This window comes from Pelodiscus sinensis, chromosome 10 (assembly GCF_049634645.1).
Source record: "Pelodiscus sinensis isolate JC-2024 chromosome 10, ASM4963464v1, whole genome shotgun sequence".
In the NCBI taxonomy this organism is placed as follows: domain Eukaryota; kingdom Metazoa; phylum Chordata; order Testudines; family Trionychidae; genus Pelodiscus; species Pelodiscus sinensis.
The window spans coordinates 26454839-26469770 of NC_134720.1; positions in this window are offsets into that span (position 1 = coordinate 26454839).

Below are 14932 nucleotides of genomic sequence, written 5' to 3' on the forward strand. Positions count from 1 at the left end.
GGAGTCCTATAAAAAATGGAAAGTAGGACAGATTTCAAAGGATGAATATAGGCAAACAGCACAGGAATGCAGGGGCAAGATTAGAAAGGCAAAGGCACAAAATGAGCTCAAACTAGCTACGGGAATAAAGGGAAACAAGAAGTCTTTTTATAAATACATTGGAAGCAAGAGGAAGACCAAGGACAGGGTAGGCCCCACTGGTGAGTGAGGGAGAAACAGTAACAGGAAACTTGGAAATGGCAGAGATGCTTAATGACTTCTTTGTTTCAGTCTTTATCGAGAAGTCTGAAGGAATGCCAAACATAGTGAATGCTAGCGGGAAGGGGGTAGGTTTAGAAGATAAAATTAAAAAAAAGAACAAGTTAAAAATCACCTAGAAAAGTTAGATGCCTGCAAGTCACCAGGGCCTGATGAAATGCATCCTAGAATACTCAAGGAGCTGACATAGGAGGTATCTGAGCCTCTAGCTATCATCTTTGGAAAATCTTGGGAGACAGGAGAGATTCCAAAAGACAAAGGGCAAATACAGTGCCCGTTGATTTAAAAAAAGGAAATAAGAACAACCCAGGAAACTACAGACCAGTTAGTTTAACTTCTGTGCCAGGGAAGATAATGGAGCAAGTAATTAAGAAAATCCTCTGTAAACACTTGGAAGGTGGCAAGATGATAGGGAACAGCCAGCATGGATTTGTAAAGAACAAATCATGTCAAACCAATCTGATAGCTTTCTTTGATAGGATAATGAGTCTTAGGGAGAAGTGGTGGATGTGGTATACCTAGACTTTAGTAAGTCATTTGATACAGTCTTGCATGATATTTTTATCAAACTAGGCAAATACAACTTAGAGGGGGCTGCTATAAGGTGGGTGCATAAGTGGCTGGATAACTGTACTCGGAGAGTAGTTATTAATGGTTCACAATCCTGCTGTAAAGATACAAGTGAGGTTCCGCTGCGGTCTGTTTTGGGACCGGCTCTGTTTCATATCTTCATCAACGATTTATATATTGGCATAGAAAGTACGCTTATTAAGTTTGCAGATTATATTAAGCTGGGAGGGGTTGTGACTAATCTGGAGGATAGGATCATAATTCAAAATGACCTGGACAAATTGGAGAAATGGTCTGAGGAAAACAGGATGAAGTTTAATAAAGACAAATGCAAAGTGCTCCACTTAGGAAGGAACAATCAGTTTAACACACACAGAATGGGAAGTGACTATCTAGCAAAGAGTACAGCAGAAAGGGATCTAGGGGTTATAGTAGACCACAAGCTGAATATGAGTCAGCAGTGTGATGCTGTTGCAAAAAAAGCAAACATGATTCTGGGATGCATTAATAAGTGTGTTGTGAGCAAGACACGAGAAGTCATTCTGCTGCTCTACTCTGTGCTAGTTAAGCTCAGTTGGAGTATTGTGTCCAGTTCTGGGCACTGCATTTCAAGAAAGATATGGAGAAATTGGAGAGGGTCCAGAGAAGAGCAACGAGAATGATTAAAGGTCTAAAGAACATGACCTATGAAGGAAGGCTGAAAGAATTGGGTTTGTTTAGTTTAGAAAAGAGAAGACTGAGGGGGGACATGATAGCAGTTTTCAGGTATCTAAAAGGGTGTCATAAGGAGGAGGGAGAAAACTTGTTCATTTTGGCCTTTGAGGATAGAACAAGAAGCAGTGGCCTTAAACTGCAGCAAGGGAGGTTTAGGTTGGACATTAGGAAAAAGTTCCTAACTGTCAGGGTAGTCAAACACTGGAATAAAATGCCCAGGGAGGTTGTGGAAGCTCCATCTCTGGAGATATTTAAGAGTAGGTTAGATAAATGTCTATCAGGGATGGTCTAAACAGTATTTTGTCCTGCCATGAGAGCAGGGGACTGGACTTGATGATCTCTCGAGGTTCCTTCCAGTCCTAGTATTCTATGATTCTATCCCTTGATAAAGAGAATAGTTATGGTACATGCCAGCCCTGCCTCATAACCTTTAGTCTGTCCTTTTTCAGCATTGCCCCCCTCTGACATCCTTGTACTCTATCCTTTCAGTTGATAAGGGATAATATTTTTTAAGAGGGAAGGAGTGAATGTATCTGGAGGAACACCTTGTCCAAAATGACACCAACTTGTATCACTAACTTTACTCTGGCCCATGTGCGGCACAGCAATATTACAATGAGATAGTAGTGCCATTGTGATTAATGTTACACCAGAATTACCATTTTTACTGGGATAATTATTCACTGCTTAATTTCTCTTCTGTAACAGTTTGGGGGAGCAAAATCATTGAGATTTGATGCATCTTTTAAAAAGGACCATCTGACTAATTTTTCTACTATGCCACTTCATATTAGATTCCCTTTTCACAGAAGCTATAGCACTCAGGTGAAACTGGTAAAGGTAGACTGAATTGTAGAAAGCAGAAAGTTGTTTTTCATTACAAACATTAGTTATTGTATGCTGACACACTATTTGGTCAATGAGGGTCATAGGCTAGTCCTTAAAATAAGGGTTCTGTGCAATGTGTGTTTTGATGCTCGTAACCCTTTCGTGCTGATGGTGAGTGTTGCAGCTAGTGGCCTTTTTTTATTGTGCTCTTTATTAAGGAAAAGGATGAGAAGCAAGTGACATGGTTAAAATTAAACATGTTGCCTGCTGCTTACTTGGAGTCTTTTGAATTTCTTCTATTTAATCCATTTTCTTTGACAGTACTTTTTAAAAGTAAAATGTGAGTACATATGAGAATTTTAGAGCACTTTGAAAGGTCAGCTCTTAAACCAGAAGCTTCTTTCAGGACAGATCCTTCAAGAGACTCTGAGAATGCCAGCAAAGAGTAACTAATGTACGCAACATACATTTCTTCAGTTGTCCAGGGTGGGGCTCCTAATTCACAGTATTAGGTACAATTCAAAGTCAATGACTACTTGTTATCTTGAGCCACATACATGGGCTGCCTGCAAATATTCTGTCTAGAAAGACAGTCCCAGTCCTGCTTCACATGTGCAAATAACTTTTTTTTTTTTTGGGGTCTTGTCAGGGTGGCTGTAAGATCTGTTAGTGAACCAACTTTTGTTGCTTGTTTCTCCAACCTTTTGAACCACACACAGAATTGGCTTTGAATTATATTGTAGATCTACCTTTCACCTCAAACTTTTTAATAGTTCCTCAAATTGCAGTGGGTGTCAGACACTGTCTGTGACCATTCCCAGGTGGGAGATATCAGTTTGACTTGACTTCTCCCAAGGTGTGTGCATAAAACAGGAGTCAAAATGTTTTGAATCCAGTTGAACATGTGAATCCTCTGCTCAAGTAGCTTTGTATTTTGATCATTGACTTTGAAATACAGACCTTTTTCAACACAATTCAAGTAAACATGCATTTTTTCAGGGCACTTAAAAATTCAGCTGTGAAAAATCTCAATCTAAATGTATATTGGCACCACTGTAATGCCAATGCAGCCCCACTCACCACTGGACAGGATCAAACCTCTGACTGCTGGAGCTTAATGTACAAGCTGTTAGTGCATAAACTAAAGGAGTGTCTTACCTAAAGCTGTGGCAGGCTCATCAATTTCTTGCTGTCTACCCACTGCAATGCGGGATAGAGTGCCACACCAAGCAGACCTGGGTTACTTTATCACCATGATCACCATCCAGTAGATCTTGGAACCTTTGACAGGTGATCTTGAGAAGTTTGGCCAGGAGGCTATCAAATGGCACTTCATTTGCGCACCTCAGCACTACTGTGCTACTTCTGCCCTCTGCCTTAGAGGTGTCCCTCACCCCTGGGAGCCTACTTTTTGCTGTGCAGGGCATGGAAAGAAGAGGAAAGGGGGTGCTGTTGTCGGGATGCCTCTCCATCCAACCTGTACCCTGTCTCCACAGAGCAGAGGGCGACAGGAATGGTCAGAGTTTGCTAGCTGCTTTTGGAAGTGGTGCAGGGCCAGGGTAGGGATATGAGCCTGCCTTAGCCCCCTGCACCACCACCACCCAGAAGCCACTTGTAGTAAGCAGAGCCAAGCTGGGGCCCACATTCTGAACCCTGGCCCCAGTTCTGAACCCTTCCTGCTCCCAGCCTGATAAAAGTGAGGGAGGATGGAGTGAGCAGAGGCGGGGCAAGGGATGTTTTTTGGGTTTGAGGTAGATCCTGGATTACACTTAAATTCAAAAAGTGATCTCATGCTTATGAAGGCTGGAGACCACTGCTCTATCACCATTTACAAACATTGTGGTTTTTTAAATATTTTCCCCCAGAATAATAACTTTGTTCATTTTCTAATCCAAATTCAGATGTGACTCTTCTCCAACAATAGTTCCCTCAGCCTGTTGGAGTAGTACACATCCTGTCGATCTATTTAATTTTTCCATTTCCATTCTGCAACTGGATAGAAGCTTTTAAAAATTATTTAATGGATGTCTTTACATTTTTATACATGTTGATCTGTATATGAAAATACATGAGAAGGAAGAGTAAGTCTGCTGCTACAGAGTTCGGGGGCTGCTTTTTCCCCTACCTCTTGATTTAAAAAAAAATGCTCCCAGTATTGGTTTCTGCCTTTTCACCAGCATCAGCACTTTCTTGTGCTGGCAGGAGCCCAAGAAGTTTGTGAAACAGGAAGACCAAGTTGTCATAATTTTCCAAATTTCTGTTGCCTCCTTGAGGTAAAACTATATGGCTGTGTCTACACTGGGCCACTTATTCCGGAAAATCAGCCGCTTTTCCGGAATAAGCTGCGAGCTGTCTACACTGGCCCTTGAATTTCCGGAAAAGCAACGACGCTCTACTGTACAAAATCAGCCGCTATTCTGGAAAAACTATTCTGCTCCCGCTCGGGCATAAGTCCTTATTCCGGAACACTGTTCCGGAAAAGGGCCAGTGTAGACTGCCCAGTATTTTCCGGAAAAAGCCCCGATCACGAAAATGGCAATGTAGACGCTCCTTTTCCGGAAAAACTGAAAACGGAATAGTATTCTGTTTTAAGCAGTTCCGGAAATTCATGCCAGTGTAGACACAGCCTATGTGATCACAAATATGGTCTTCTGTTGGTGCTGAAGCCAATCATTTGGCATAGGAGAAAGATAATGAAGAAGAGTAGCTATGAAACTCTTCAAAGATCATACCTCAACCTGAAAAATCCACAAACTCTTTTTAAGATGATGTGGCTGGGAGGGGAGGGGCTCTCAAAATAAGCACTACTTGTTAATTAACTGATCTTGTCACTGTCAGGCCTTATCTGGGGCTGTTATTCTTTATATATTCACTGTCAGCCAGCTCCCTACTGTTTTAAAACCTCTGTTTTATATGCAAAAGCACCAGTTAAGTCAATAAACTACTGCAGTCTATTTGTATTACATTATAATGTGTAACAAAGAAAACAAAACCCTAGAACATCAGGGGTCTGGCTGGCACTGTAAATATACATAGGACAGCAATGCCAGCTGCTGATTGCTAGTGGCTGGTCAGCCAATTGGTTTTTGACACTTTTTTTTAAGATGTGTGTTCAAGGAAAGTGCCAACTCATGGCAGAAAACACAAGGCAAAATTTGAGATGAGACTAAAAAACATGGGAATTGTAAATGGGCCCTTTATGTTCTGTTCATTTCCTTTTCTGTCAACTGAAGTCTTCCAATGATTATTTTGTCCAAATACAATTTTTCTATACCAGATTTTTTTCCGCAGGAAAAAAGATTGCATATAATGAAAAGAGAAACATCTTGGCTACACAGAGGTAGATGCTTTGGGGTTGTATTTAAATGTGAGAAGACATATAGCAAAGAATTCTGATAAGTACTGAGTCTCACTTCCATACAAAATCCTTGGTCTTTGGTGAATAAGGAAAAAAAGATCAAGTAGTTTTCCTTGTCTTTTTTCTGCTCAGGGTGCTGAAGAATGCTTTTGGTATAACTAAAAATTCCAAAACCACCTAAAATGGCCTGTAAGTTTGCTAATCCTCGAGTCTAGCAAAAAACAGGCAAACAGTTCTTCGAATTTTACTTTGAGCAGGTTTCATTTGCATCTGTCAACTATTTCATCTAAGTTACAAGACATCTGGATCACTAAGTAGATACAAGCCATGGAGGCCATAAATCCAGTGTGCATGGCTCCAACTTGATTCAAGCAAAGCTATGTAGATCAAAATGAAATATTGTGTTGAGGTTGGTAGACTCTGGTGTTCTAGTGCCTGGCCAAGTTACAGATTTGAATGACAGTGAGCTTGCTTTGGCTCAGTCTGATACAGTGGCTTGTTGACAGATGCTGCCTACTCTCTTGACTGAAAGGGTGTACTCCTGCTTTTCTAGTGAAGCTGACAATTTATGCTTGTCACAGGTTGTAGCTACTCTACATCACCCTCTTCTGGCCAAGTGTATTACAGTAGCTGCTTGTAGCCTCCATTTGAGAATTGCCAATCTCTTAGAACATACCTTCCAGGTCCTTTGATGTGATGAGCTCTCTTGGAGCATCAGCTCAGGAGTTTCCTGTCTCTGTGAACCACTCCAGCTGTGTCCGGCTCATTAGTTAATTAGAGGCTAACCAGCCAGCCAGGTATTTCATTACTTTCAAATGGGTCTGAGTTGACTTGTTCTCTCTTAAAGGTAGTCTGCTGCCTTTGAAAGGGCTAACTTACATGATGAGTTTTGGAGATTCCTGATTGTTCTTGGAAGGTTGTTCTTGGTTGGGTCAAGAGCCTTTTTTCCATTGGTCTTAGAGAAATGGTCACCATTATTCCAGAAATCCAGAATTCCCTGCAGTTACTTCTATATCCTAGACCTGCAGGTTGGATTATTTTCATACACTCAGCACTTCCAAATAGGTTGGAAGATTCTACTGCTGTGGGTAGAGATGGTCCATTTTAGGTGTAGTCACAGGGAATACATTACACCAATGGCTCTGCAGAATATTCTTTCATTTGTTTCACGATGCAATAAAAAGGTATTCATATTGATCTTTGAAGTCTCAAAGTTTGGATCCCAGATACCTGAGCTCTTTTAGTCAGTACTATATCAGGGAAGGCTTTGGGCTATAGAACTCATTTTCCACTAGTCAAACTAAGCCCAAATTTGTCAGTATTCAGGGAATAGTGCAGAGCTTATCTTTTTTGTTTGTTTTTCCTTAGGTGTGTTGGGAAATGTACTCTGACCCATTTTTTGGGAGTCTACTTTGTAGTTAATATTCGCTATACTAATTTTCTATAGCTTCCATTTGTACTAAATAAAATTAAAATAATAATGGGTGGTTCTTTTTTTAAATGATTATAAAAATGGTATGATGAAAGGCTGCATTTTCTAATTTAAAAAAACGGGGTGTTTTGTCCCCTCATTGACAGCAATTAGGATCTGAAAGTCAAATAGGGATCTTTCTGATTCTGGTATCATCACCTGTAAGAAAGATCTCATATGTCAACATCAATGGGCTTGCACTAGTGTAACTGAGGGCAGCATTTGGCCCTGCCATTGGAACTTTGTTAATAATTCTGTTGATGATTCAAGAACTGAATTAGGCTCTGTTTCTCTCTCAGCTGGGTTGATTCTGCTGTGTTAAAAGGAGTACAAAGCTGTGAAAACTTGTTAGTCACTAAAGCCATCAGACCTGACTTTGAAAACACACACAGGAAACAGATCTGATCTTACTGATCCTGTTCAATAAAAAGGCACCATTTTTGCACAGTTACTTATCTGTTTATCACTATTATTTAAAGTAATGTTTAATATAGTCACCATCTTGTTTGTGTTTCTGATGTAAGGGGGAAATATCATTTTTCCGTGTATGGATAACAAGAAAGCTTTGAAGAGTTTTCTGGTCTGTAATTCCTCCTTTAACCACAAGTCCTGCCATTTCTTTTGGCAGACCAGTGAGTTTAGCCTGTGAGTTTCAAATTGATTAGGTGCAACCAGGGCCAGACGATCCAGGCCTAGGCCAAGGGCGCTGCAGCCAAGAGGGCACTGCACAAAGGGCTCTGCCCCTGCCCCTCCCCTTCAGCTCCATTTTCCTGCTGGCCGGCTTTTCTCTTGCTTCCTGCAGGCCTGTATGTGGGAGGGCGGAGGTGAGAAGGGTGTGAATGCACCCCCCATGGTCCCTCAAGTCAACATGAGGGGGCTCCGTGGCTGTCTTCCATGTGGTCCGTGGCTGAAGCTGAGATCCCCTCCATCTCCTTGCAGCGGAGAGCCTGAGCGGGTGCTTCAGCCTTGTCCTCCCACTCCCCCTACCATGCAGTTGGAGCAGCAGCGCCAACTTTCTGCTGGGGTGGAGGAGGGAGAGAGAGAAAGCCCCAAGCCTCGCTGTGCAATCCAGCTTGCGGGGAAGAAGCGCTGCCCCTCCCCTTCTCCCGGCTAGGGGAACAGCAACGTGTGGGCAGCACTGTGGGCAGCGCACAGCAAGGCTTGGGGCTGTCTCCTGCTCCCCACCCAGTGAGAAGCTAGCTTGGATTTAACAGGCTTGGACACTGGACTATCCTAACTGGTGACTACTTTGGTTTAATTTCCCCCATGTTCCTCTGCTTCTTGGATGCTATTCGTAATTATGTGCATGTTTGTGTGTAGCACCCTAACTTTTCACAATCAGGAAATGTATTTGTTCGTGGTTTTTATCTCAGACACACATTTGTGGGTAATGCAGACTCTGAGGCATCTGATGCCCATTTAAACTAAGGTATTTAGTGGTGGTTCTTTTAAAAGAGGATGTATAATAGAGGCACTGAAACAGAAAGAATAGATCAGAGATCTGATAACACAGACCAGAGAAATATGCATAAGTGTCAAGTATCAGAGGGGTAGCCGTGTTAGTCTGAATCTGCAAAAGCGACGAGGAGTCCTGTGGCACCTTATAGACTAACTGAAGTGTAGGAGCATAAGCTTTCGTGGGCAAAGACCCACTTCGTCAGATGCATGTCAGTGAGTTTAGCCTGTGAGTATGCATAAGTGTGTACATGCACATTCAGATCTAAATTTTGTGACATCACCTGATGTGTGTATGAAACACACAGACACCCATTTGCATATCATAATACATCAGGTATTTGTTCACATCTGCTTGGCAAACGCAAATATTTGCATGAAATTTTATTAGACATGCATAGATTTTGAAGGGCAGATAGGACCATTGTGATCTTCTAGTCCGATCTCTTGCATAATACAGGCCATAGAACTTCCCTGTATTAATTCCTGTTTCAAGTTCAAGTTGTGCTTAAAGTAGCGTATATCTTGTTAAAAAATATCCTATCTTGACTTCGAAATTTCTAGTGAAGGAGAATGCACCCCAACCCTTGGTGAGTTGTTCTACTGACTCATTATCCTCACAGTTAAAATTTTACACCTTGTTTTTAGTTTGCTTGTCAAAATTAAACTTCTGGATCTTGTATTATCAAATTTTGGTTCCCCATGGAGGTACTTATAATCTGTGATCAAGTCACCCGTTAAGCTTCTCTTTGATAAACTAAGTAGTTTGAGTTTGTTTAGTCTACCAATATCAGGTCATGTATTCTAATCTTTTAATCATTCTCGTGAGTCTTCTCTGAGCCATCTCCAGTTTAACATCATTCTTGAACAGGGACTGATGGTTCCAGCACTTCTGGGAACAATTTAATCATTTACCCAAGAAGTAGTTAGCCTTTCTTCACCATCTCTGCCTGCTGTCCATCCAGATACAACTTGAAGAGGATCAGGAGCCTTAACATAGTTATCCTTGGGTCACAGGATCAATTAAGCTAACCATCATGATACACTCCTGCTTCTTGTATTTCCATGACAAAGGGCGTGTCTACACTAGGAAAACATTTCAAAATAAGTAACATGAAATAATAACTCCTGAAATAACAAAATTGCAATAGCGCATCCACACTACAGGGCATCCTCGAAATAGCTCAGAATTATTTTGAGATAGTGGTTCCAAACTGATTGGAGCCTGCCTCAGATTTAGAGCCCCTGGAAGCACTTTGGGGAGGGCATCAGAAGGGCGGACACTTCCTGTGGCTGCTCGGTCAGGTGAGTTGTGACACTTGCATTCAGGGGCTCCTCTCTACAGCTGTATCTCACACACCACTCTTCCACTGCCTCCTCCTTAACGGGACACAAAATGGATGCTGTGTGCTCTCATTGCCCTTGCGAATACCACAGCACTGACACTATGGAGCTGGGGCTACTGCAAAGCAGTGGCAGGCTCTTCGGCCTCATGGCGAAGTTTGTCCAGACTGCCCGCATGCTGCTCCAGCAGGACAAAGACCAGCCTGCACTGGAGGACCCCTTCACGCAGGTCCTGGTGATCGTGCTGCTACAAATGCCTCTAAACCCCCTAGACAAGGTGGAACACCGCTTCTGGAAGAGAGAGACCAGTTTGGACTGATGGGACCTCATCATCCTGTAGGGATGAGATGACCAGCAGTGGCTCTAGAACTTCCAGATACAGAAGGCCACCTTCCTGGAGCTGCATGAATGGCTCACCTCTGCCCTCAGGCATCAGGACATCTGACTGCAACCATCCCCCTGTAGAAGTGCAGGTCACCATCGCTCTGTGGAGGCTTGCCATGTCAAACAGCTACCGCTCCGTTGGGAACCAGTTTGCTGTGGGGAAATCCACAGTCGGGGCCATGCTCATGCAAGTAGCCAAGGCCATAAACCAGGTGCTGCTACAGAGGGTCGTCACTCTGGAGAATGTGGACAGTATCGTGGATGGCTTTGCTGCCACCGGCTTCCCCAGCTGCAGGTGGGGAGGAGCATAGATGGCATGCACATCCTTATCCTGGCCCCCAACTACTTTAGACTATATAAACAGGAAGAGGTAATTCTTGATGGTGCTACAGGTCCTGGTGGACCACTAGGGCTGATTCAGGTACATCAACATCGGGTGGTCAGGGAATGGCCGCATCTTCTGGAACGCCTGCCTGTTTTTTCCCTGACTGCACAATCAGGGTCAGGAACATAGACATACCCAAGTGCACCCTGGGTGATGCAGCCTTCCCGTTTGCTCCCTGCAGGGGCGGATGAGAGTGCCGCGGGGCCCCAGGCAGCAAAATTTCACGGGGCCCCTCCTTTGACACGGTACATGCGCCGTGGTGCCACGGCGCATGCGCGGGGCCTCGGGAAGTGCGGGGCCCGGGGCAACCACACTGCTTGCCCTGCCCTAAATCCGCCACTGGCTCCCTGGCTTATAAAGCCCTGCATGGGCAACCTGGACCCCACTAAGGAGAACTTCAACGCCAGGCTCAGCAGGTGCCGCATGGTGATGGAGTGTTTGTTCGGCCGCTTGAAGAGGAGATTCAGGAGTCTCCTCACCTATCTGAACCTCAGTGAGCACAACATTCCCTTCATGGTGGCAGCCTGCTGTGTGCTCCACAACCTATGTGAAAGCAAAAGGAGACATTTCTGCCGGGCCAGAGGTTGAACGGCTGTCCAGGACTTATGAGCAGCTAGACAGCAGTGCCGCATGGAGAGCACAGCAGGGGGTTGTGCTCATCCGGGACGCCTTGAAGGAGAGTTTCAGCCAAGGCCAGTTGTGAGACTCTTCCTGGGGCTTCTCCACAAGGCATCTCTGCATTCCCCCATGTGCCTTTCCTTCCCATCTTCCCTCTTCCCCTGCAGAACAAATAAAAAAGCCTTTAAAAAAACCCAAACTAGTCTATGTGTTGGATATAAAACAAGGGAGGGAGAGGTGGAAGGAAGGGGGCTCAGGGCTGGGACTGGTGCCTGCCTCGGTCAGCTCTGCAGGCTTCTGCTGCCCTTGAGGTTCCACCACCCTGTGTTCAAGGGTCCCTGTGGCACCTGGGAAGGGCTAGAAGGGGAAGCCACAGGGCGGGGATTGGGATGGGAAAGTGGCTGGTGGCCTGCTCCATGCATGAGGCCATACACTCCATCACTGAGGTGAAAGAGTAGCACACGGCCTCATGCTGGCTCAACAGCTGGTCCCAGGAGGCCTTCCGCTGCTCCCAGTACGCTCGGCGCGCCTCCCGATCAGCAACCCACTCCTGGTGCTCATCATCGAGCCCCCCGACAAGAGACTGGAGGCAGGCCATCTGCTCACACATCAGGTCTTCCCGGGTGCATTTCCTCCAGCAGACCCTGCAGGGGCAGGTGAATGGCATGGGAGGTGGTGGACGTGCCACACTTGCAGCTGTCCCAGCTGGGAAGAAAAGTTACAAGGGCAGACATCCCAGGAGACACTGTGTATGAAGCCTGCTCTAATCTCTGAGCTGATACCAAAGGTCTCGGTTCAGACAATGGCCAAGTGCTGCAAGCAAGGCCATGAGTTACCTAGACAGTGAACACTTTCCTGCAGGGTCACAGACATCCCAGGGGAGCATCACTATCCCCACGTCGTAGGGACAGGTGGGTCTGGGAAGGTTCCGGCCAGGCCAGGAGCCTGTTGGCAGGAGTGGGGACAGGGTGGCTCAGCCTCCTTCTGTGTCCCACATATGCTGGGTCTGGCACTGGCGGCATCCCACAGAGAGAGAACTTCTGTCCCTGCCCGCTGGAGAAGAGGGGGCCTGTTGAAGCTCCTTCATTTTCATACAGGCCTAGTTGAGGGTCCGCGTGAGTCCCTTCTTGGCCAGGCTGGTGGCCATCCAGCTGTGGACATGGACACTGCGCTTTCTGGTGCAGAGATCCTGGAGGTTGGTCTTTATGCCCCAGACCTTGATGGAATCCAGGATCTCTGCACCAGTCCAGACTGGTGCTCACTTGTGTACCTGGCCACTTGCAGCCGGGGTGCTGGCAGCCAGGGGCGGCTCAGAGGGAGCACTGGGATCAGCCATGGCTCCTGTGCTTTTGCGCTGTAGCACAAGGCTGTTGCTTTAAAAGCTCTGCAGGAGAAGGGGAGCAATGGAGCTGGCAGGTGTGGCCAGAGCGGCCACAAGTGCAGCTGTGAGCGGCCTCTGGAGGCCAGTTATTTCCAAATAGCAGCAGCTGAGCATCCACACTCACGCTATTTCAAAATAACGATTTTGAAATAAGCGTTATTTTTCATGGGAAGCTGGAGTGCAGATTTTGAAATAACCAGCCTATTATTTCAAAATAATGGGCTTGGTAGTGTGGATGCTCTGCTTGTAATTTCAAAATAAGGGGAGTGTAGAGCAGGGCAAAGAGAGCCAAAAAGCACTAGTTGAGTCCATCTAAAAGAGCAGAGTTTCTATTCTCACACCCAACACTCAACTTGCTAGTGGATCAAGCAGGCACTGAAAGCACTCCAAGCTTCAGTATTCGAATACTATACCCGCAGACAAGGGTGCCAAACTACTCAATCTCCTAGGAAGAAAGGTCTCCTCCACCTCTTTCCCATTTGAGTTTCAAATTCTTAGACCCTTCTCATAAACATGACTTGACTAATGAAGTGAAGTTATTGGATTTTAAGGGCAAGCTCCCTCAGGATGACAGAGCTCAGTGGCATCCCTTAATTGAGTAAGGCAAATTAGTGGGCAAATTTGTCCAAGTTGCAGTAAATTCTCTGAACACTGTACCCAAAAGGATGACTGGCAATAGTCATGAGGAGAAAGTTCAGATTTTCCCAGAGAGGTGCAAAATTCTACTTAAAACTCTGCCCTTGATACAGTTAATCTGTTGAAAGAAAAGATAGATGAATAACTTCACCCAAGGACAATGCTTCGTTCTCTGGGTATCCACATAGGTGCAGAAAATAAAGGTTCAGGGGGGTGCTATAGCACCCTAGGTTTTGCACCCAGGGACCAGCCCAGCTGCCAACCTGCCACTGTCTCCACCAGCCCCAGGTCCCAGCCTCTGGGCAGCCTCTCCTCCCCTCTCCTCTGCCCTGAGGTCCAGCAGCTTTGGCACCACCAGGTCCCCACCACCCACGGTCCCTACAGGTTCTTCAGACCATTGGCCTCAGTGTCCAGGCTACTGGCCCTGGAGGCTCCGCTGCCACTCAGGATCTTGTTGCTGGCCTGGGGCTCTGTTCCTGGCCTCAGCCTGGGGCTCCACAGCCACCTCCAGCTGTGGCTAGGTTGCCAAGTCTCATGGACTGGACATTCTATTTGTGGCAGTGGCATCCAGTCCAAAAGAATTGGCAACCATACATGTGACCCCAGCCTGCGCAGTAAAGGGCACAAATAGGTAAGTGGGGGGACACAGCTCAGCACCCCAACCCTAAAAATAGTTTCAGTGCCATTGGCTATTCACACCCCTGCCTCAAAAAGAAGCATCACTACCAATAGGTACAGAGCAAGACTTCCTGCTCAGCCATTTTATCATGGTGCTCCTAGCAATCCTCATGCAAATATCAGAGGGTACAAAGGCCCAAATACCTAGCTCCTGCTATGCCCCCTGCCACACCTCATTTTAACAACCATCCAAGGAATTTATTTTGAAGGGACCATCAAAACCCACATCTGGTTACTTATGTTACATCATTGTGCTCTTCAGTTTTTTGTAGGTTGCTTTGCCCACCACTAAGGGGCTTTAACAATAGATGATACAGAAAATTATTCCTGATATCTATCAGACTCATTTTCTATCAAGTCCTATGCATAAACCCCCTTCCCACTTCCTTTTCAGGGACAATCTCACAGGGAAATTCTGCATCAAACATTGGATTACTTTCTCAACTATGGAGCCATAGAAAGAGTTCCACAATGGCACCTTCCAGGACCCAATTGAGAGCCACTGTAGCTCTAAGCCTGGTGTTTTGATGGGTATCAGGTGAGAGAATTCTTCATTCTGTTGAAGTCCAGTCTTTTATCTGCAAAACCCAAAAGCAAATAGAAAGACTTTTTGCTACCATGACAAAGAGATCAAGCTGTATCTGAGCTGAGATTTTCTAAATGGATCTCTGGCTGCATTATCCTTTGTTAACAAATAGCTCACATTTTTCCCACAGAGGACATGAAGCTCCATCCACCAAGGTGCAAACAACCTTTCTGAGATGTGCCTCTACTGGAGATATGTAGGGCAGCTGCCTGGAGATTTTCTGAAACCTTCACAAGCTATTGACTGACACACTTGTGGAACAGCAG